The sequence below is a fragment of the Falco biarmicus genome, chromosome 2 (assembly GCF_023638135.1).
Source record: "Falco biarmicus isolate bFalBia1 chromosome 2, bFalBia1.pri, whole genome shotgun sequence".
NCBI classification, from domain to species: domain Eukaryota; kingdom Metazoa; phylum Chordata; class Aves; order Falconiformes; family Falconidae; genus Falco; species Falco biarmicus.
The window spans coordinates 69,618,024-69,641,638 of record NC_079289.1 but is presented as its reverse complement, the minus strand read 5'-3'; the positions used below and the strand labels follow the sequence as shown (position 1 = coordinate 69,641,638).

The 23,615-nt window shown below is 45.3% G+C and overlaps 1 protein-coding gene across 2 annotated transcripts in view; it reads left to right on the top strand.

The window, feature by feature from the left end:
* The first annotated feature begins 2,087 nt into the window (after positions 1-2,087).
* The window catches only part of NPAS2 (neuronal PAS domain protein 2), a 106,408-nt gene continuing 84,880 nt past the window's right edge, over positions 2,088-23,615 (top strand). Inside the window, exon 1 of one of the 2 annotated variants that reach the window (XM_056329243.1) lies at positions 2,088-2,272. The gene's annotated coding sequence lies outside the window, so the exon portion shown is untranslated. The remainder of the gene's footprint in view (positions 2,273-23,615) is intronic. The other variant, XM_056329242.1, reaches the window with a different exon arrangement.

Here is a 23,615-nt window from a genome sequence, read left to right as displayed (position 1 = left end):
GCCAGGCCCTTCTGGTGGGGACAGAGCTCGCACCAGGTAAAGCAGCTTTGCCCTCCCCAGCAAATCCCTTCTCCGAACAAAAAAAGTGCAACTCTTCTAAAAAGCAAAGACTGTATCCCGGAAGAAGGCCCCCTTCTGCGGGTGGAAGAGGTGCCTGCTCAGGCGTTTCTTTGGCACAGCAGCGGGGGAGAGGGGGCTTTGTCCGGGTGGACGCAGCAGGGCCAGCAAAGCGGCGGGTGCAGAGGCGGGGGGCGTCGGCGGATGGGGGGCGACAGCCGGCAGGGCAATAGCCGAGGGAGGCTGGGGGATGCCAGGGCTGCGGCCACCGGAGCCCGCGCTCCCCGGCTGTTTCTGCACCCCCTGTGAGAGAAGGGGGCAACCCCAAACCCCGCTCCTGCCGCCGTCTCAAGTCGCAGGAATGCCCGGCGAGGCTCCGAATCAGCGGCTCCTCCCCGGCTCCAGCACGCTGCCTTATCTCTCGCTGGCCACTTTGCAGGAGGAGTATTAGGAAAAAAAAAAAAAAAAAAAAAAAAAAAAAAAAAAGCAAAGTGGGGAATAAAAAGAATGACCTACTTTGCAACAAGGAAAAAAAAAAAAGAGCTCTCTGTCAAGGTTTTTGCTCTAATTGCCGGTGCGGCGTTGCATAACCGAATCGGGAGCTCCTGCCCCTGCCCGGGGACGCCGGGAAACCTGCCCCGGGGCGGTGCGGTGCGGTGCCCCGCTCCGGCTGGGAACCCGCGGCCACCGCCGCTGCCGGGGGAGCGGGCACGGCCAGGGCGCTGGGTCACCCCGCGGGCCGGGGACCGGCCAGGGGGCGTCCGCAGCCCACCGGCCGAGCGACCCGGGGCCGAGCCGGGAGCCGGCGGCCGGGACCCTGGGCGCAGCCCGGCGCGGCGGGGTCGGTGGCACGGCGGGGTCGTTGGCACGGCGGGGTCGGTGCACGGCGGCTGGCTGGTGTGGCCGGGGCTCCCGGGGTCAGGCCATAGGGGCGGCCGCCGGCGCAGCGCGGGGATGTCGCTATAGACATATGTACGCGCGGGCACGCCGGGGTTTGCTCGAGGCGTTGTGAAACCAATCCTTGAAGCGGGGCTGCCTTTTTGGTTGAGGATTTTGTTGGCTTTTTTTTTTTTTTTTCCCTGCTTCCCCTTTCGTTCTCTTTCCAGCTTCTCCTTTCTTGGATCCTCGCCTGTCTCCTCCCACAGAACGAGAGAGAGAGAGAGGAAAAAAAAGGTCACGTATGTTTGGAAAAATATGTAGGTCAGTGGAACATTCCCTGCACTTGTGCACAGGGAGCCGGGGCGGGAGAGCTCCTCCGCAGCCCTCTCGCTACCCACCGCCCCAGCCCGGCCCTCCCGGAGCCCACCGCGGGGAGGGGGGCGGCGAGCGCGGGTTCCCTTTCCCCGTCCCTGACCCATTTTGCGCACCGACCCCGGGTTTGGGCTCACCTACACCGCCCCCCCCCCCCCCCCCCCCCCAGCCCGCCGCTCCCTGCCGGGGAAGGCGAGCGAGCGGCAGGGGAAGGCGGCGCGGGAGACCGGGGCCGCCGACAGCCGCGGGGGCCGCGGCCCGCCCATGGGCGCGGGGTGCGGGGCGCGCCCCCCCAGCGCCGCCGGCTGAGAGCGCGGGGCGGCGGCCCGGCGGCGGGGCAGGCGAGGGGAGGCGGCGGCGGGCGGCGATGAAGGGCCGGCGGAGAGGATGCCCCCGCCTCACCCGCCGGGCTTCAACTTCGCGGAGAACTATCGGCCCCGCAGCCCCCGCGCCCGCCCTGCCTCTCCCGGCCGCCGCGTCCAACTTAATGCCCCAGCGGGAGCCCCAGCCAGCAGCCCCCCCGGCCCCCGGCCTCCTCCCCCCCCCGCAGCAGCCCGGGCTCCCGGCGGCCTCCCGCTGCCAGGCGGAGCCCCTGGCCCCGGCGCGCGTGGGTCCCGCGGCGCCCGGGGCGGCGGCAGCGCGGCATGCGGCGGCCCCGCGCACCATGAGACACGGCGGCACCGGCACCGGCGGCAGGCAGGAGGCGGGCAGCGTCCCCGGCTCCTCGTCGGCGAGGAAGAGTTTGCCGGCTCCCGAGGCCGGCCTCCTGCGCGGCTGGAGCAGGCGGCGGGCCGCTGCCGCAGCGGCACACCGGCAGGCACCGGAAAAGCGGCGGCATCCAGCCCGGCGGCACCGGCACTGCCGGCGGCTCCCGCGCCCAGGTGGCCACCGCGGTCAGCAGCAGCGGCGGCGGCGGCGGCGGCTGGGGCTTCCCCGCCGCGCTCCCGCAGCACCGGCACCCCAGGTAACGCGCGGCCCTGCGGCCCTGGCCCTTCCCCCGCCCCGCGGGGCGCCCATCCGCGACACCCGCACGGGGGGCGCCCGCCGCGGCAACCCAGGCGGGACGCCCGCCCACGCGTGACCCCCCGCGGCGGCCATCGGGGTCAGGTCCCCTCCGTCCCACGCACCGCGGGGATGGGGACGTGCCGGCGGAGCGCGGTAGCATCGCCGATGCCACGGGAAAGTTTCCGTGGGGAACGCGCCGTGCGTGTGCGGGCGTGTCCGTCCCGAGCCGGGCTGGCGGGGCCGGCCGGGCTGGCCCCTCCCTTCGGAAAAATAAGTTGCCCCCCAACCTCTCCCCCCTGCCCATCTCATTTCGGTGCGGTTGGCAGTCTCCTGGCACTGGGGCTTCATTTAGGTGAGGCTGGAACACAGGGTCTGCGACATGACCGGGCAGCGCTTGGTCAAGGAAAACTTCCAGTAAAACCAGTGGTTTTTTTGTTGGAATGGGCAAAGGCTGCCGGTGGGAGCAGAGGCTGTGTCGTGTGCCGGGAGAGCCCCGCTGCCGCAGCAGCCCTGCGCCGGGCTCCCGCGTGTTTCCCTGCAGGGCGCAGAACGGAGGGACACGTTAAATCCACGGGTGAGTGGCAACACGGGGTTCTTGCGCAGAGTTGTGGCAGCGATGGTTTCCTCTGCGGCCACTAGCCTGGCTCGTCAATTAACAAGCACGCTCACCCAGAAACTTTCCTCTGTACTCCTTAACTGTCTACAGGATTGGCAGTTTACTTCACTCAAGTGACTCAGAAATAATTAGCGGTTATGAGCATTACAGCCAGCAGAGGAACTTGCATCTTTTCACGGTGCTACATCTCCAGGAGGGCTGTAGGGCTGTCTCCGACGGGCACGGCTAACCTGAGCGTTCAGCTCAACAAGTGGCCACCTCCTCAAGTAGAAAATTCTCTCTCTCTTACCCCAGCGTGAAATGTGAATTTGTTTCCCACCGTGGGCTTGGTTTGGTTGATGATACTAAATAATTAGTGTTCACAGTTTCCAGACCTAGCCAGCTCATCCGCTGATCCGCATCTGATTCCCAGAGCTGTCAGCTGGTGGAGGGCCCAATCCTGCATGCATTTCTGTAGATGAGTACGGACACGGGGAGTTGCTCTGCAGGGATGGCCTGGAAACAGGAGTACTTGTAATTGCCAAGCTGTGCACTGGCTCACTAAACGTGTGAAAATGAAAGTTTTCCAGAACCAGGTATCTGACACCGGGGTGATTCCCCAAGCTGGCAGCACTTCGGTGCTTTGCTTCTGAAGCCTGGAGACAGCAGGCTTGCCTAAAATTGCTTTCCCTCCTGAATAAAGGTGATGCCCTGCATGTGTGCGGGATTGAACCCACAGACTGTGTTTTGCAGAACTGAGATTATTGCCCAATTTTCTAGCCCAGAGCACCTGGGAGCACTTGAAGGACTTGTTACTTTGTCATAGGCAGCAATGTTGTCTACAGTTAAAATTATCTAGTGCTTTCCGGTACAATGCTCTTTTTTCAGGTGCTTATGCATTTGCTGAGCTTAAACCTGAGCTGTTATTTTCCAGGTTGAGCGTTTGCTGAAGACAGACTTTCTTTGGGAAGTTTCGGATGAAATGGTTCAGCTATTTCTGAGAATGTGGTTAGAGGGAAATGTATTCTTTGGCCCCATATCTGACAAAGATGGTTTAGGTATACATCATCCTGCATTAGGAGATCTTGATTTTTCTTTTTCTGTGAGTCTGCATTTTTGGCTGGGTTGAGAAACACTTTCGTTGAGACTGTTGAATTCTTGTGGCTTCGTGTTTTGGAGCAGGAAAAAGATACCTGGCTTGGGATCAATCTTGTGATGGGGGTGTGCCTTATGTTGAGCCTATGAAAAGCTTCCAGAATTTGGTCTCGGTTATCATTTTGTCACAATGCTCAGGTTGTGCACTCTCGGTGGAGGGATGTTGAGGGCTTGGCCACTGCACTCAGTCGCTGAAGACGCTCTCAGCACAGAGCAATGCTGAACACTCTAGCGCTGTTAGGAGCTGAACAACTGCTCATCGTTCTTGGAAGAATGAGAGCACTCCAGCTGGTGGCTGAAGGGCTGAGTGGACTTTCACCTGCAGTTATTCTTCCCAGATGTTACTGCTACAGTGGGCACCATAAGGAGGGAGCATTGACGACAGTCTCAGCTATGTCCAGTGGCAGGGTGTGCCTGCTGCTGCAGAGACAGGGTGGAGAAGGAGGAGACTGCTTAATTTGCATGCATGGTAACAAGGCATGGTGGGACTGGAATGGAGAAGAAGTATTGGTGATGGAGGCATGGGGAAAGTGAAGAGCAGGGACCTCAAATTAAGTCAAAGAACTTGGTGGTGTCGCAGATGACAAAGCTTGGGAACAACTGTAGGTAGAGGTGGAAACCCCAGACCAAGAGAAGGCATGGTGGCCAGAAGAAGGTGATGAGAGACTTGTGGTGGACAGGGACAGGAGATCTGAGCCTGGAAAAGCAGTGGTTTCCAGTCTTTCAGTGATTAGGTTATGGCACTACTGCTTTTTCATCTTCCTCCTCAGCAACACCTACTGTGTTCTTCAGTCCCTGCCTCCCCTTCTTCATCCCTCCCCTGGTTCCCTCACAGAAATTGTTGCTGTCTCCTTGTCATGAGGAGCAACTATTGTTGCTCCAGTCATGGACCTTGGGCTTAGAGAGGAGCTATTGCCATGTTGGAGCCCAGGCTCTGGAGTTGCGCTAAGCCCATGTGTTTGCTCTCCTTATCCTGTACCCCACCATCAGGCAGCACCCCAGGGAGCAAGACCTGGCACCAGGGCCAGTCTCAAACCTCCACCGTGGTGTCTGCCCACTTTCTTCTAGCACCAGGTTTGCCATGGGCAGGACATTGACTTTGTATGCCCCACTTAAGTCTCACGCTAGATTTTTACACTGTGGGCCTAAAGGACTCAACCCAGTTGGTGACTGATTTGGTAGGCTAGGGTGGGTTTTCCCTAATTTCCCTAAAAATTTTAAATTTTTAAACTGGAGGAAGAATTTATAGCTCAGTATATTAACAATACATCAAAATAATGAAGCCTCATGGGAAAAAAATGGTATGTAATCATGTAACTGATGCTGTGTCATTAATACATTCATTTAAGGTAGGAAAATTAAGATCAACGACCAATGGTTTCGATTTGTAGCTCTGGTATTCTTTAAGGATAGGATGTTTTGTGCAGCAAGCGTCATGATTTAAATAATCATTACCTGTGTCCGGCCATAAGTTTTGAGTTACTTACATCACTGTACAATTGATGATTGGCAAATATACTGTTGAAAATGACAGTCAAATCTATATTTTATGTGTATTTAGTTGCTTTTCTTTCTTTTTAAGCTGAATTTAAGTGACTTCCATTTGTGTTTATAGTTTTTCTTTCAGGATCTTAGGGCAGGTGCACATGAGTTGCCGATTTTGTAGAGGGATCATTATCTGTATAAAAAAGTAATTTTCTTAGATTTGGCTTGGCTTTCTGCTGATCCTTGATCTTATTAAAACTTGTTCTTGAAAAACTAGGCTGAGGCCATGCAAATATTTGTATTTTAGCTAATTTAATTCAGTCAGAAATCAGCATTGACTGGTAGACTGACTGTATGAGACTGATTACAGAAGTTTGAAGAGAAAACACCATGTAATAGTATTTAAACAGAATGCATAGATGGTGGTGGATTTGTTTATGTAGCGGTGCTTTTGGCATTTCACATATTTTAGGGAAGGTTTAAAGCCATTACTCTTTGTTTTGACCCTGCTATGGGCCACAGAGGATATGTATACCAAGTATATCGCCAGCTGAATTCAGAAATACAAGAGCTGCAGGGCAGAAAAGGCAAGGGGGTGAGAAGGGATGTGGTTCTGTAGGCTCATGCTCTGAGTAAGCAGCTGAGAAACTGCAGACGTGGTTCACTCTCTGCTCCTTGCATTTGTCTTGCGGTGGCTCAGGGATGCTGGCAGATTAGATTCAGGGGTTTTGGGGTACGGCTTTCTTGGCCTTGTACTAATAAATTCGATGTACATTTTGGGGATAGAGGAGTAAGTACTGTTTTTTATGCTTCTTTTCCTATGTCTCTTCCCCCTGAAGGCAAACCATGAAGCACAACTCAGTCCAACCAAAATGTTGTGTGTAATTACACTTTGGTGAAGACGTTTCTTTTCCTTTATCCAAAGACCATAGCAAAGATCAGTGTTTCTTGCATGCTGCCTGCCACGTCTGGGAGGAAAAATCTTATGCACCCCCAACACTAGTTTTAATCTGGCTTCAGTCTGAAAATTCACCTGTGGCTTCAGGAAAAAAACCAACCTCACACAAGTTAGGTCACTAGTGAGCTTGGACTTTTGTCACTAGAAAATAGTATTGCCATATGCTTTACCTGGTACTCTCTCATTACCTGCTTGCTGTTCCTTGTCCTCTCTTTTGCCTGCAAGCTCTCTGAGGCAATGCAATCTCATTCTCCTATGCTTGTGTAGCAGGTAGCATGCCCAGAGCTCCAAGATACTCCAAAAATGACCATGTAAATGGTGGGAACAGGGAGGTTTTCTCATCTTCTCCTGCTTGGGCTCAAATCTGTTTAAAACAGCTGGTCTTTTGCTGGCCTTATTGTGACAGGTGTTTTTCAGCTGTTTCACCAGTGTTCTTAGGGATCTATGCACAAAATAGAAGATTTCTAGCCAAGCGAAATGATGATATGGGAAAAAAATCAAAAGGATGTGTATGTGCGTTTGACATCAGAATCAAAATTTGGAAGTTCATATATGAACCCTATCATTTCAAGACATGCAAGAAGTGCTAGCATGACAGAGCATCATCTTCTGGGACATTTCAACGACCCTTTCTCTTTGAGTATCTTCATGTCGGATTAATGTAATATGCATGTTAGGTTGAAAATTCATAGAAGAAAGTAGATGTATAATCATAGAAATTCATTGCTACAGGTCACTGAGGATGCAGAAGCTTAGATAAAAGCTTCCATGGGCAACTCAGAAAAAAATCAGTGCAATGTGCAGACGTGAGTTTTTCTAAAAAAAAAGGGGGGGGAGCAAATAAAACATTAGGGTTTATTTTAAAAAACATGGAAAACAATAAAAAAAGAATCCCATTATTTCACTGTATAAGCTATGGTGTGCCCACATCTTCAGTGTTGTGTGTTGTTGGTCCCCTCACCTCCAAGGTGTTTAATGGCGTGGGAGGATATTCAGAGGGAGGCAGCAAAGGTGATCAGAGGAACAGAGCAGCTCCTGTCCGAGAAGTGACAAGGCTGATAAAGTGATGCAACAGGAATCTGTAAAATTAAGGAAAGCACGGAGAAGGCAAACTGGGAATGACTTCATATTGACAGCAGCAAAGGGCGTTGGGTGAAGCAAGCAGCTGCGGGAATGGAAACAAAAGAAGGTGGCTCTTCACATGGTATGGTCAGGCTGCCGAGCTCCTGACCACAGGATGTGGATGCTGAGAGGTTACATCAGCTAATGAGGTGACTGGATGAGTTCATGGAAGAGAAATCCATCAAGGGCTATTAAACAGAAAACCACTGCTTCTGGCTTAGGAAGTTTTGAGCTGCAAATTCTTGGAAGCTTGGTGAGTATCCTGAGGAAATATCACCGCTGTTTTGCCTTGTTCTTGTGCTCACCCCTCAGGACCGTGGCTGGCCATGGCTGAGAGGGGGTACTGAGCCAGCTGATCCCCCAGCATTTGCTCTGCAAAATGAAGTGGGCCAGCATCTGGCCCCCCTAGGCTCCTAAGGTCAAGGGGTTCCTGGTGGCCTGCACCTTAACTGCTCACAGCTGGCCACGTTATAGCACACCTGCTGTGGAAAAGAGCTAGTTGGAAGAACGTAGTTGAAGTGCTCCAAAGCACAGCCAGGATATGAGCTAGAACTTCAGCAGTGCTGCAAAAAGCAGGGTACAGTGCTTAAGCTCACTCCCTGGTGTCCTATTATTGAGCTGTGCAGGCATGGCGAGGATAGACAGCCTTATCTTCCTGGGTTCAAGTAGGTTCAGAAAGCAATTACGTTCACGGAAGCAATCCCACCAAGAAGCATTGAAGACCAAGATACAATGCCTGGCTGAAGAAGTCTCTGCTGGGAGACTGCAATATTGCTACATGCCTGCCCTGCTCAGGCAGGCTTCCTGAGCCTTTGCTGCTGCCTGGTGTCAAGGAGAGCATCTGGGGCAAGGTGGGCATCTTCCCTGACCTGGTGTCACTGTAGTTACAGCTTTGTCTGTCTGTACAAAAGACCAAGCTTTAACATTCTGAACTGAGAATGTGAGGATGTATTGGAAATTAATTTTCTACAGCTAGCCACTGCACTTAAGCAGTGGTTAAAACAATTATGTTGCGTTGACTGCTGTTTGCTAAAGCAGACAATTTGCTTAATCATCTGAAAGGCAGATGTTAAAGCCCTGGCTTGCGCTTTACCATGGCTGTGCTAAACCAAAGACTGTGTATTGCTGCTGTTCACTTAAGCAACGGTCAGAGCACAATGTCCTCAAATGCAGCTCACACTGACGCTATTTACTCGCTTTTAGGTAAGAACTATTGCTATTAAAACAACAGCAACAGTCCCAAACTCAGCGATGTCTAAGTCCTTCTGGTCATTTCTTAAAATTCCTGGATGCTAACTGATACAGAAATTCCAATGCAGCACTTAATGGAACTCACGACTGCCTATCTGTATATTTTCAGGCTACCTTATGTAATAAAATGGCAGGCCCTGACGCTGCCCGCGCGAGCGAGGTTGCATAAGCAGCCTGAAGGAAACAACTGGAGCTCCAGGAGCCCTCCTGAATCCTGCACGTCTTGTTTGATCTCATTTAACATTATTTAACAAGCGCTATTAACCTCTACCCTCCCCTCCCACCAAGTTATCTCCGCACAGTGATACTCATTTAGTTTCATGCACAAGACCTCACTTTTTAGAGAAGTTATCAAACTCTTCAGTCAATTGAGCAGTCTCATGTCCGGGTGGCTTGGAATTGTTTGTAATCAGCACTCAATCCAGTTAAAAATAAGAATACGTTAAAAACAAAACCTTGAACAGGAAAATACTTGTTTGGCATTCTCAGTTCTAATCTAGTAACCATTCTTAAAGTTCATCACTATGGTTTGTTCTATCTTGGGATAAACAATTTATTATTCAAGCAGCTTTATTATTTTTTTCCCCCTTTAAAAATAGACAATACTGTTCAATCATTGGGAAGAAAACCAGCAAGAGAAAATCATAATCATCTTTAACAGTCTTACAGATGGCAATGAATTTCTTTAAGCATAATTTTATCCCTGCAAACAATAATAATTGAGTTTGATTATTTATTATCATTTTGTCACTGGTGAGCAGACCAGACTGGTTTTTGCTCGATTCACTGTTAGGTGTGTCAAATTTTTAAGCTGGAGAGCAATGTTAATAAGGCAGCTCCCACTTGTAATCTCTAAATCCACAGGTGGATGTAACCGTGCAAAACCTGAGAATTACTGGTTATCTGATTGAGTTGGCAGCTGAACGGATCCAACTCTGAGCGTGTCCTAGACCTATTGGTTTGGGTGGGACGCCTCTCATTAATACGTCATGGAGAATTGGCGTGATATTTCCCATTCTATAGCTAAGAATGACATGCTTGCAAAATCTTGTCATTAATAAATTATTATTACTGCGTGCAACGTGATCAGCTGGAGAGGGGGTATTTTTCTTCTGTTCCTAATTCTCATGCAAAAATATCTGCCTTGGTGTTTTTGTTGGCAATTCTACAGATTTTACTTGTGGTATTTTGTCTGTTCCTGGTTTTGACATCTAAAACAGTAAAAGGTTTTAAATTGGAGGCTGTGCATTAGACATACCCACATTCCAGTTACACTTCCAGTGAGAGTTCCTTTAATTTATGATTTATAAAGGGGGAAACAGCTATATGATTTCTACATGGACCATTAAGACCACTACTTACTTAGGCAGAATCTTCATCCTGTTCATCAGATGAGCATCAATTTTTTTTAATTTGCTTTATCTTTGGTTACCAAGCTGAGAAGAGTATTTTATTCTCCAATCTACTTATCTTCTGCTTCCTTTTCAATATATTAATACAATATTTGGGAAAGATACATTCACACAAACAGCCTAATCAAACAATAGTTCTGTGAACCAGATGGGTGCATTTCCAACAATTTCAGCAAGAGCCATACTGATAAAAAGTAAATAGGTCACTCATGTTCACTTTCATATTTATATTTTTTATAAGGAGGACTGAAGAATCTTGCTTGCTTTCTAGTCTGTCACTGAAGTCAATGGAAACTTTGCTGGAATAATTCTGGACCTTTAATTTGATTGTTTGCAAGGTGGCACGAGTCAGTTTTTTCATCTTTTTCCTTTCTTTCCAGTACAAAGGACCTTGTAGTCAGCTGATGTAACTCAGTTGGTTGTAGCAATTACATTTATACTGCCTGACCCCTAATATCTGTATTTCTTCAAAAATGTATCATCTTTTTCAACAACAGAATTTCTTGCTATATCTTGCCATTATTCAAGTATAAGAAATACAACTGCGTTTGGTGCCTATACTGCTTTCCTCATTAAGGCAAAACTCCCACTGCAATCAAGGAGAGTTTGGCTAGCAAGGAATTACTGACTTGAGCTTCTGAAAGGTCTAAACTTTCTCTGTCACTTTTGGGGTTTGAGGTTATTTTTGAGCTTTGTTTGTTTAAAATTTTATTTTATTTTTTATCTCACCTTGTATTTTAACTGTTCCTTGTCCTTTTTTTATAGTTGTATTTTTGAATCTTTAGCTTCCTTATTAGGATCTTTTTTATTTTTATTTCAGTGAAGCCTTAGGACCTTTGACTTCCCACCTTCCCTTCTCCTCCTTTCTTCTCTGCTCTCACTGTCTCGCTCTCTCTTTCAGTTATCCTTCTGTTACCCTAACTGTCACTGAATACAGCACTGTAAAAAGTTGATATACATCATGCATGTTTCCAGGAATTCAATTTAGCTTGTTTAGACCCCTTCTATGTACAGGTGCCTGTATTCAGGTACTTGCCTTAGGGCAAAGCAGCAGTTTATAAGATTGGTGATATAGACAGAGATTTATTTGCACAATATTTATCTCTGTAATCTTTCCTCCTCTTCTGGGTAGGACCTTAGAAGTTCCTCTGCAGTATTTATGCAGGGTTTCAGCAGTAAATTGAGTTTTGGACTGATAAAATAAATATTTGGCGTAGTATTGCAGTCAGAAAAAAAAAAGGATTTTGAAGTCTGTTTAAAAGGGGTTTTATTGAGAACGACAAAACTGGAAATCTCCAAAGAAATGGGTTTTATTCATAATTCTTCTATGAAATGTTACGAGCTTAAACCACATATATGATGCTTCTTGTGCATCACTTCTCTGATCCATAAACTAGGGCAGCTTTACAGAGTACTGTAGTCCATGGTCAACTCTGGGTGCCATTCGTAGCCAGGTATCTGAGGGGGGCATGAAGCGGGGGGCTCTGGGGTACTAAATATACCATTGGCAGGAAGAGGAGCCACAGCAAAGGCTTTTCTGGGCATTGATCCATCTTGCTGGTTAGGATGCATTGGGCAGTACCTTGTCATTGCAGGTACCTTGTTTCTAGCTGTGTGACACCCGGTGGTGTTGGAGCTTTCCCTGAATGTCCTGGCTCCACTGGTGATATGCAAATGGCTCAGTTCCCCCCTGCTACCTCTTAATTATTTGCATTTTTCAGATGGAAAGCATTTTGGAAGTGCCAAGTCTTGTTATTTTCTTGCAACTTTGACTGAAATTCGAGTTCTTTTGCAGAAGGCCTAATTTGGGCTTGTGAAATAAATGGTAGGTATATGGCTTCTTAATGCATAGTGTAGCATTTCAAACTAATGTCATCAGCTTACTGTTTCTTAGCACCTGGATCCCTGCAGACATACTTCTTAAAGTAAAAGGCATAATGCTAAACTTGCTTCTTCTCCCTTAAATAAGCAAACACATTTTCTCTTATTGTAATGGTTACAAATAATTTTTCATGGTGTCCAATTGCCTGTTACTCTGGCAAACCTATAATATATCAAAAGCTACAGGCTATATATAGAGAGTAATTCCAGTTTAAAAGGCATTTCTTCTTCTTTAATGCAATTTCTGTTTGATTTTCTCAAAACTCTCCTCTTCCAAAGAACAATTCAAACCACATCTGAACAATAGATTTATTGTTGCTGACTGAATGAGAAATTTGATGAAGATAGCTTTTTGATTTCCATTAAAAACAGATTATTTTTCACAGGACTGAAAGATATAAGTTCAGTTTTTAACTTTGAATTTCACATTTCATTTGCCCAATCTGTAATAGATATATTTTCAAAGTTCTAACTAGCATTAGACTTGGCATATTTCTCTGCGTATTTTTTCTCAGTGTGAAACTATTAGAGGGTCATTGCGCTGGTTAATGAAAGAGGGCTGACATTCTTTGTAAGTCGTGAGTATTTAAATATTCTTCTATGCAAATTTTGCCTTTTCATGAAAAAAAACTTTAAAGAGACATCTTAAAAATATTTCTGTAGACGTGTTGAAAAACGCAGGTTACGCTCATTCAAAATCTAGATATCCAGTGGTGGGAGGTGATGACACATTTCAAATTTGCTACTGTATAATTAAGAGGGGATTCCATGTAGGATATGTAAGCATAAAAATTGGGTATGGCTCTTCACAATGCTGCTAGTTTTGCAGCTGAATTCCTCAGTACTTTCCATAGAGTGTATAATCAGTTACGCTTGTGCTGATTTAATCAATTATTCTTGTGCACAAACAAACAAACACAAACAAAACCCAGCTAATTTCAGACTGTCTTTGAAACATCAGAACTAGAGATTTCACTTACAATGAAAGAAATATTATTTTCAAGCCTCTAGAACGATTTTTAAAATGGCAAAGATATATTTGGGAACTATCATACTTTTGGGTACCAGCAGCTGTGTATCCTTATGCAAAAGTGGATTTGGCTGAAAGACCAATTCATAAATATTGTATCTGAAGTCTGCAGCAAGCTTTCATATTTGCAGGAGATAATGTAAAATGTGCAACATTTTTTTCTTCACTCTCAGAAGTTTCAGCTTAAACAGCTCGGTCTCCCAAATCTAATGAATAACGGCCAACGAACAAAAGTATCCGTGGCTTCTTGAATTGTGGGGGCTGGAGACCATGCTGTCCGTGGAGGAGGAAAGGTCAGCCTGCTGTGGTCATTCCGAAAACCCTCCTGTGCACTGCCAAGCTGTGAAGCAGCTTGGAGGCGGGAGATGTCAATAAATAACTTGACTCCTGCACTCCGTGACTTCCCATCTTGCAGTCTAGAAGCTTCCAAGCAAGCAACAGACTGCTCCTAGATGCTTTCCTTGGAGAAACCGAGTGGGAGATGGGGGAACCTCTCATTTCTCTGTTGGAAAAAAAAATCTTGGGTTTTTTTAAATTTTTTCTAGACCTCCTCCGCCTTGATCTGCTGTTTGGGGAAATGAGGGGTGTAGTGGGGGAGGTAAGACTTATCTTTGATCTGATGGCTCCTTTCGTTCTGGGCTGCTCTCCAGGAAAAACTTTTCCCCCTTGGGGACGCAGCATTTTTCATGGCAGAGGCTGTGCGAGTGAGAGCCCTGTGGAAGATCCTGAGCTCGCCTGACGTGTGCTTGACATTTTAGCACAGATTCAGCAAAGCAGCTTTATTCAGGTAAACACTTAGGCACATGCTTTTCATTACATGTTTGCTCAGAATTTCATCTGAGTTTCTTTCCTGAATATGGAAAGTCTTAAGCACATATTTAAGGGCTGAGTAGGTTCCCGGTCTGACTCACGTATAGCGCAGTGAGGATGGGTTGGATGGAGAGGGAGCAGTCATCGCAGTAGCACGGCAGCTGAGAAGTGGGACGTACTATCTGAAACTCAGCACGCTACAAAGGGGCCTTGTTCTTCTGGGAGGCAGCTTTTTATCGGTGTCTGGCCCCGTGAAGAGGAGCGGGCCTAGACTTTTTACTTCCATCTGGCTGTTCATTCTCCCGTCTATCTTCATTTTGAATTACTCTGCATAGGGCTTGGATGATCTGAAGAAGGTTTATAATGAAAATTAGTTTGGTTGTTCTCAACCATATGTTTGGCAGCTTTAAGATTTACCCATCCAGCAACCCAAAAAGGGGATGGTGTTCTTTTGCAGAATACTTTGGGTGATCTATATGTAAAGGCAGTGCTGTATGCTAAGTACTCTGAGGATTACTCAGACCATATCAGCCACAGAAGGTTCCTGAAAGCTATTTAGTATTTGTCGTCATTGAACACATACCCAAACCTTTTGGCTCTTTCTAGCTATATTATTCATGAAAAATGTTGGTTCACAGTTTTGCCTGCAAAACTTAAATTGATTCAGGCACTGATGTAACCTTTTTTGCTTCTTTGGGGGATCTGAGTTATGAATCTAGATTAATGTTTTGCAACACGGAAAAGAAAAGAGAAAGGCACTGCAGAGTGAGCTCAGAAATGCTTCTGCAGGAAGGTCATTTTGGCAAGCCAGGTCTTGTCTGCTGTTAAAGGTCTTTGCTGACAATAATACATGTAAGGGCACAGTGGTAACTTTTGCTAGCAGGTACATATTGTATGCAGTAACTTTACTAGCAAAACTAAACTGTTTCCCCAAACAGAATGAGCTATCCCAGCAAACAGATGTCAGGGGGGAGTGTAGTAGAATTGGCACAATGATATTTCCAACATAGGTTTCATTGAAAGTTTTTCCACATTTCTCACTGACAACGCCACCCCAAATTTGAAATACAGACTACGCCTAAATAGAATATGGATATAGGGTTCCAAAACCTCATCTGATGAATAGCCTTAATTGTTGCATTTCTTCTTGCGCTTTAACCAAGAGACTGGCTGTGATGGAGGTTGCATGTTTTTCAGGGATTATAAGGTAGGAAGTGGCTCACTTCAGGCCAGCCTTTTTTTCTGCATGTTAAACTGGAGTTAGTAACTTTTTGGATGTTTCTCCCTCATCTTGTTTCCCAGCTAGTCTACAGGTTTCTTTTAGAGAAGTTTGTTTGATGTGAAACTCCTCTCACTCTGCCAGAGCGATGACACCTCTCGCAAGAGAATTGTCTTGAAGAACAAAGCATTAACTGGAGAGTCGTGAGACATTTCTGGCATGAACTCAAGCAACACTGCCCCCATAGTGCATTCCTCCATTTAAGACTGATTTTCCATTGCTTTATCAAATCTTAACCATTTTTGCTAAAGCCATAGTTGCAAGACTGCTTTAATCCATGTAAGTCTCTGCTGCTACTGCAAAGGATGATCCTGCCTTACTCCCAGTTCTGGACACTTATTTCTGTCATTTCCCTTGTTGTGAACCAGTGGCCCAGAGCACAAAGCTGATCTTGCTGAAATTTAACTTTTTTGTGTGGATGGGTTAATCTTCAGCTGTTGTGTTTTCCTAAGCTGGTTCACTGTGCAGCTGCACAAACTGGCGGGGAAGTCAAAGGAGGAAAGTGGGATTTCCTTTGGAGCTGGCATGGGTTTAAGCCACTTTACAGTGCCCACTGAACATTTTCCAGGACATGAGGGTGTCCTAGAGGAGAAGTGGGGCTGGGGTTTGTCCTGAGGGGAGCTGGCTAGTGAAGAAATGGAGGCAAGACTGAGGCTGGCTGAGGCAAGTTGTACAGGTCAGGCAAGGAGATAGCGAGCTGGGGAGAAAAATGAACCAGCAGGAGAGGGAACGTGGAGGTTGGATGCAGTAGAAAATGATGACCAGCAGGACAAGGAACACGGGTAGTGGATGAGGAGCAAGGGAGACAAGGAAATCTGAGCTGCAGTCCATGGTGGTGGGAAGAAAGGAGAGAGGAGGGATGGAGAAAGAGCCCCTAGTACAAGCCCTATGAGAGGGAGATCAGGGTAGCGGCATGGGTACAGCGCAGTGGGGAAAAAGAGGTTGGAGGAGAAGCCAAGGAGGTCTTTGAGCTGAGCAAAGCCTGAAAGTGGGGTTGGAAAGCAGGGGGTAATGCTCAGAGTTGCTTGGGAAGTACCTGGGACTCAGAAAGCCAGAAGTAAAGATGAGCACATGCATGTTCTAAAGTATGAGGCTGGAGTAAGGAGTCTGAGGTACAGAAGGAGCTGTCAGGCTGGAGGTCAGGGGGACAGGCAAGGGCTGCTCACTCATGTGGGCACCTGGGAAGAGAGCCCAGTGCTGGCAAACTTGCTGCTCCTTTGCTGCCTCAAAGCCCAGGGGGAGAGCATCTTACCCCTGCCTCTCACTGCTCCCCCTTGTGCTTACCTACAGCAGGACCCCATGATCATTCCAGCTGCCACAGCTTCTTAGCTGAAGTGACTGGAAGGCTGCCGATATTTTGGAAATGTCACAACAATCCCAAGTAATGAGGTTTTCCATTCTTTGAAAGACCTAGAAAAGTCACACACTCACAGAAACTGCATTAAATGCTAACTGCTACGGATGCAAAGTTGAGCACTCAAGAATTAGGAAATAGTATAATTAAATCTGCCTGTGTAATTTTAATTTATTCACTTCCTGCATATTCGTTACGATTCAGTACTTAATGATTTAATGATCACACTATGATCAAATATTTTTCTTGTTTTGCTGTTGCCGGTCATTTTAAGTCAGGTTAATTCACTGGCAGTTGCCAATCAGTTCACTGAGTCACTGCAAAACTCCTGGCCTAAGCTAGGGGGACAAGGGAAGAATGTCACCACTTTTGTACTAGTAACGCTAGCTTAACCTGGCCCAAACCACTGAAATGGCAACATTAATCTCCGTGTAACAGGGTAGCAACTTCAGTTTTATTAAACGCTGGCAAATCCAGGCAGATTTTTAAATGGGGATATCCTTGTTGCAAAGAGCCCACACACCTGCAAAGCAAGGACTAACTTTTCTCAAGAACATACTATCTCTACTTCTTAACTGTTTTGGCTGAAAGTGGGAAAAATTATAATTCCAAGGCAGACAGCAGATTGCAAACTTTCAACCCAAGCGATCTGGTGACGGAAATGTTCTGTGTAACGAAGAAAGGCTCTTGTAAGTGGGAGAACTGGGAGAGGCTTCCTGGCAGGTGCTGTCCCTGGACCGTTCCCTAGAAAAGGCAAGAGCTGAGGTCCGATGAGGCTAGCCCTGAATAAAATTCCTTTTTCCTGCAGCCAAATGTATGAGTCTTAATAAAACCCTGAAAACTCCAGACTTTCTCCTTGATCGTTCTGCAAAGCTGAAGGCGCGTTTACTGAGCAAAGCTTTCCTGAGAGGAGCTCCTCCATTTTCTCTTAAAATTACTGTGTTTTTTAACCTTAGGTCAGAGGAAAAATGGAAAAATGAAGCTCATTTGTAGCTCTACTGACTGCAAGTGGCCATGTACAAAAGCAGGGCTAAGAAGTGGTGTTTTATGCACAACACAGCTGAATTATGAAGGGCAGTGCCGGAGTACCTACTGCAGGTGGGGAGCAGACACAATTAACGGCTGCCACCACTAACATCACTGCCTAGTTCAATTGTGTTAGCTGCTAACAGGATCAAAAGATAATTTGGAAGAACGAGATGGGCACAACACAAAGACATTTCTGGGTCATGGTCGGTTCCCTTGTATGCCCCACACCGCAGCAGGCAGGGGAGATGGCACACGGTGGCTGGCTGAGCTTTCCAAGCCAGAACATTTCCAATGGCTAGCTATTGGGTTCAGATCTACTTTGCACCAGGCAAGCAGTGACAAGTGCGTTTAGGATGAGATTCTGACGCCTTTAAACTTCAATGTGACCAAAATAAAGCTTGTATGACCCAGAGGTTTCGGGCTGCACTGTGGCCATTAGATGCTGGTTCCCAATGCGCCCTGTTCTGTTCACCACTTTCTGCTGCTTTGACTCAATGCATCATTTTTTAGCCTCTTTGTCTGTTTTAAAAAGGGGGGCTTTGTGGTTCAGCAAGCTTGAAGCAGGTCAAAGGGGAAAAAAATAAACTTTGTTTACCTGCAGAGTGTTTCCCTGGAAACTTTGTTTCTAGTAAGTTATACAGCTAAAAATCTAGTTTAAAGGATTAAATTTGACACAGAATTTGTAAATTGTATTTCAAAATTTACATAATTGAGAAATAATAAATACTGAACCCAAATGCTACTTTCTTATTTGTTTTCAGGTGTTTCTGCCACTCTTATACCTGTTTCGGTATGGTTAAATCAGCCTTTTGAGATTTTACATTAAAAATTCTGCTTTAAATAGGCTAATAAAGAATTTTTCTTACTAATAGCTAAAGTAATTTTTATGAATATCTTGGTGATATAATTTTGATTTTAAAGAACTATTCACTGGTTTTATATCTTAGAAAATATCGGTTGTTCATGTTCAGAACTATATAAAGCTTCAACAGTTCTTTCTGATATTAATTATTTCAAGATTGTCAGTATGTAACCAAACTCTTGAGATCAAACAGACTTTCTAATTAGGCTTCTGATCTTCTAATTACATCTTTTAGAAGCAGATTGACAGGCACTAATGAAACTTTTTATGTATATTTATAATTTATTCTCTACAAAACCTTGTGCAAAATGAATTTTATTGTCTATTCATATATTCCTTAAGCTAAGGAAACACAAACTATAAGAATCTTGCTGTAACGATGTTGCTTCTTGCCTGCTGAGCTGGAGTTGCATGTGCTGTTTCATATTATATCTGTAATTCAACAGGGTATTAAAACTTGTGCTTAAGTTTGAAATTATTGTTGAAGTGACTTGTTTTCTCCTATGCATCAATGTCTTCAGGACATAGGTCTTGTTTCTATCATGTATTTTTATGGCCTATATTTGTGCAAAATATCACCCTTTAGTTGTGAGCTGTTTAAGAACAAAGCTTTATGCATTTCTTTTCTGCTGTGGAAGGCTGAATAGGTCTGAGAAGTAGAATAATGTAAACAGTAAGAATAAAAACCTTTGTGGTGTCCATACGTCACATCCTGTCAGATTGATGCATTAACTTGCTTGATTACAGGCTTCAGTCAGCAAAAAGCAAAGCAAGCTGGTAAATAAAAGTTTGACCTGTTTTTCCATGTAATTAAAATAGTCAGTAGATTTAAAACTGGTGGAAGGCAGTGGACTCTGCTAAAAGGGCAGGCAGAAATTGAAAGCAAATGTAAGTTACCTGTTAACTCTTCGGAAGAGAGAGTCATTCTTTCATTTATCCTGGTATATGGAGACCAAAAGCTCCCCTGTGGACTTTCAAGGGATCCAGTTAGCATCTGAAGTCCATCTATTATAGCTACAGTAAATACATTGTTGTCATGGTAATGCAACGATCAAAGTCTGAACGAAAAACTCCAGCATTACTATGGTTCATAGTGTGAGACGAGAGTAAGGCTTGGCAAGAAATAAAATAGAACTGATAAGCATTTAGTTTAACTTGATTTTGCAACCTTTCAGAAAGATGTTATGAATTTTAATTTGAAATGAAACAATTTCAATTTAATTATGTGATTTTGTATGGTTATTCTGATATTGTTAGTACTCGGAATAATGCTGTCATTGTTGCCTGGGAAAGATGGTGATTTTCTTCCCCAAATTAATTTCTAATTTTTCAGGGCAAAATTGGCCCAAATTGACCCAATTGGGCCCTTTGCAAGGTCATGCAGGGGAGTCACTATGAGCAACAGAGAGGATTCACAGGCAGATCTACTGAGGCGTGAAAGAAGAGGATTCACAACAGACTACAGCTTATTTAAGTCCACTTTACCACCGAGTGCACTTACATGGTGGAGGGCTGGTTGCATTTGCACCCCTCGTCTGGCAAATGCCGGCCCCTGTCCCCCTCTCCGAGCTGTGCACTCCTGCCAGTTGCCTTCTGCTGTCCGACCAAGCTTCTGCAGAAGTCCCTTCAGCTCTCTGCCTCAGAAAAGAAAAGAAAAAAAGGAAAAGGTGCCTATTTATTTGCTGAACTACAGAACTTAACCGGCTCACATAAGAAGCAGGGACCAGCAGTAAGAATGAGCAGGGCAGGAAAAGCAGGAGGGAGGAAAGACCTCCTCCGTTTGGTGGCCATGGGACACTTGGCTGACCCACTGTGGCCTTGAGCTTTCAAGATACAGAGCCTGAACCTCTTGCTCATCAAGCAGGTGAAACTCACATCTCCGAGGAAGTGCAGGGTGAAGGGTGGAAGGGTGGCTTGAAACCCAACCTTCCTCTGCTGCTTCAGTGCCTTACTAAGGGCTGTGCTTAGGGCATTTCTGTAAGATGGGAATACAAAGCCCCAGTCCCTTCTGCATTTAGATGACAAATCTTTCCCTCCGGGTTGTGAATCCTACCCCAAGGTGGAGGTGGCGGCTTCGGGCTTCTGATTTCCACTCCAGTAAGAGTTGCTTGAACATTAGGCCTGGCTGCACAGAACATTACCTGGCTCAGATCCCTTTTCAAACGAATTGTCTCCTTTGCCAACATGCTTACAATGTGTTTCTAGCCCCAGTTTAATATTACTTGCTCACAGTGAATATCTCATTATTCCAAAGCTGTGTCCTTCACTTCAGTGGTGTAGCTTAATGGGCTATACGCATGCATGCCCATAAATTTTGATGGATCAAGCTGTGCAAGCTTTAGTCCCAGTGAAAGGGGATGACTCACCTGATGAAGTGCTCACTAGTCAAAGCAAAAGCTGCACAAAGGAAATCTTAAGTGTTAAAGTAATCTTTTGTCAACAGGGACAGATTCTGACCTCCTTAATCACAGTGACTGCATCTTACAAGTAGTCTCAATGAATGAACTGAAACTACTTGCAGAGCAATAAAGTAGCTCTCCTGGGAGAAAGGGTACTGAATTCCAGCTATAGGTCATCAACCTTGTGTTAAAGTCTCAATCCATTTAAGTGATGCCTCATGGTTAATGTTCCATGACAGCCCTTTAATACACAAGAAAACAGCTTAATCTGAGAAAGCTCTCCTGGTATGTTATAAATTTCATCAGTATTGAAAGGACCATTGAAATTATAATTACAAAAAAATGTGAAATGTCACGCAACATGGTGATGTGCAAAATGCTGAGTGCTCCCCCAGCTTATTTTCTGGACACTGGGGTAGGCCCACAGCCCATTACCTAACAGCCTAAGATAAAGACAAAAATATGGAAGGAAAGGCAAACACAAGAGAAATTTTGAAGGAAAAAGTGCAAAACTAAAAAGGAAAGTAGTAAAGGGGAATTTCACTTCCAAAGTGCTGAATTATCTGAACAGAATTGATGAGAGTATGGACACCACATGGGTGGTCTCCACAGAGGATTGAGACTGCTTTCATTGTATTTTTCAAACATAAGAGGTAAAAAAGTTGAGTGCATGTGAGCTATCATGCCTAAGACCTGTATAAACACTGTGACTGATGATTGGGGGCCCTCCCTGGATTTTTAAGAAAATCCTTGCCTGAAAAGGACTGGTGACCTTAATATTTTCTTCAATAGTTACTCTGTCAAAAAACAACTTAACTTTGCAGACCTAAATGATAGGAAAGTACTTGTCTTGAGGATATTACTGCCTCATGCAGTTTTCAACCTAAACAAGGTAAACAGGAAAGTAGTTTTGTCTGGGTAAGGACTTTATTATATGCCCCAGAGGAATTAAAACTCCAGGACAGGAAATGGAAAAATCTAGAAAATGAAGAAAAACAAGTACTACAATTTAATAGCATGTTTAATGCATATACTTACTTTAGAACATGTGCTCAACATTTTCCCTTACTGGGTCTTTAAGATGGGCAAATAAGTACCAGATGATGTATATTACTAAATCACAATGCAAAGGTCGATAAACATATCTGCAAAACTTGCATTTTTCCCTGACTGCAGCCTGGATATGCAAAAAAATGATTAAAAGAGAACAAGGAAATGAAAGTATTAAATGCACTTTTTTACCTCCAAATAGACCGTAAATCAAGTGTATATAGGTTTTCATCAGTCTAAAGGCAGCACTTAGCTGTACAGATTACCAAGCATCTAAAGGAAAGACCATCACTTCTGAGATGCACTCACTGTTCTCATTTGTAATTTATCCTATAAAAGTACAGCAGCAGAATGTTAATGCTCTTTGGTTAGCTTTTTAAAACTTGAGAAATGCTGAAGTCAAAGGGACATACTCAGTCTGACAGCCTGATAATTTTTTAAGAATGAACCGGAGGGATTTCATAGACTCCTCTTACTCCTCTATCCCCATCTTGTGCTTTTGCAATTCTGCTCCTGAGCATTTAATACATTATTTTTCTCTCAGTGTCTGATAGGGCCATCCAAACGGAGGGCAAGCTAAATGCCAGGCCACATGTCTGAAAGAATAATAAAATAGGGTCATCATTTAAACAAAGTTGTTTTCTTACAAAAGGGCAAAGATATCTTTCTTTTCCTTCAGATGGCTGTCCTCATACATTTTTAGAGGGGAAGAGAAGACTCGCTGGCCTAGGTGGAGGGACTGAGACCTGAAAGAGGAAAGAAGAGGAGTTTGACTTGTTTAGGAAGGCGAGGAAGGGTGCATGTGAAAAGGCAAGAGATCCTGGGGAACTAGAGAGAGAGGGAAAAGGGGGTTCACCTGAGCCTGGTCCTTTACTATCAGCTGGCACGCCTCAAGCAAGAAGTACATGATTGATTTTGATAACTCTCTTAAAATTGAATTACTCATGCCCTAAGAGTTCCTGTTTCTCTCCATTGACTATGAAGGCAGTTAGTTACCCCTGCTGCCAGCATCCGTACTGTAAAAACCTGCAGTTAGGTGAGATGAATCACAAGACACATATAAAAATTAGACATTGTTACCTTTCACTTACTGGTTTGTTAATCCTTACAGGACCTAGTCCTTGTAACATGCCTGGTTTGGGTATTGAGATAGCAACAATTATTTTCTTGGGGAAATAAGAATTATCAATTATTTGGTCATGTTGAGAGGAGGGGGGTGGGGTGTGTACGTGTACCTGTCTGTCTTTTGAACCTGCTGGACAATTTGTTAAGTTTGAGAGAAAGGTAAAGATCTGGAAACTACTGTATTTCTTCAACTTTTGTGGCAACAGATACCTTTCCCTGCAGACACCAGAGAACCTACACAAGAACTTTCTGAAAGAAATCAGTAGGACATGAGCTGGTATTGGTTTTACTGCTCACAAAACTTCATTCATCATCCACAAATGCTTCCGTTTTGATCTGGATTCAGTGGAGGATTAAGTGGCTCATCTGCAGTGAGTTGTTCCACACCTAAGCTTTTAGCTTAGGATTTAGGAGTAAGGTGACATGGAGTGGCTTGCTGCTAGTACTTGCTTAAGGCCAGATGCAGCTGCTAGCTTCTGCCTACAGCCATCCTTGAATGGGTCTT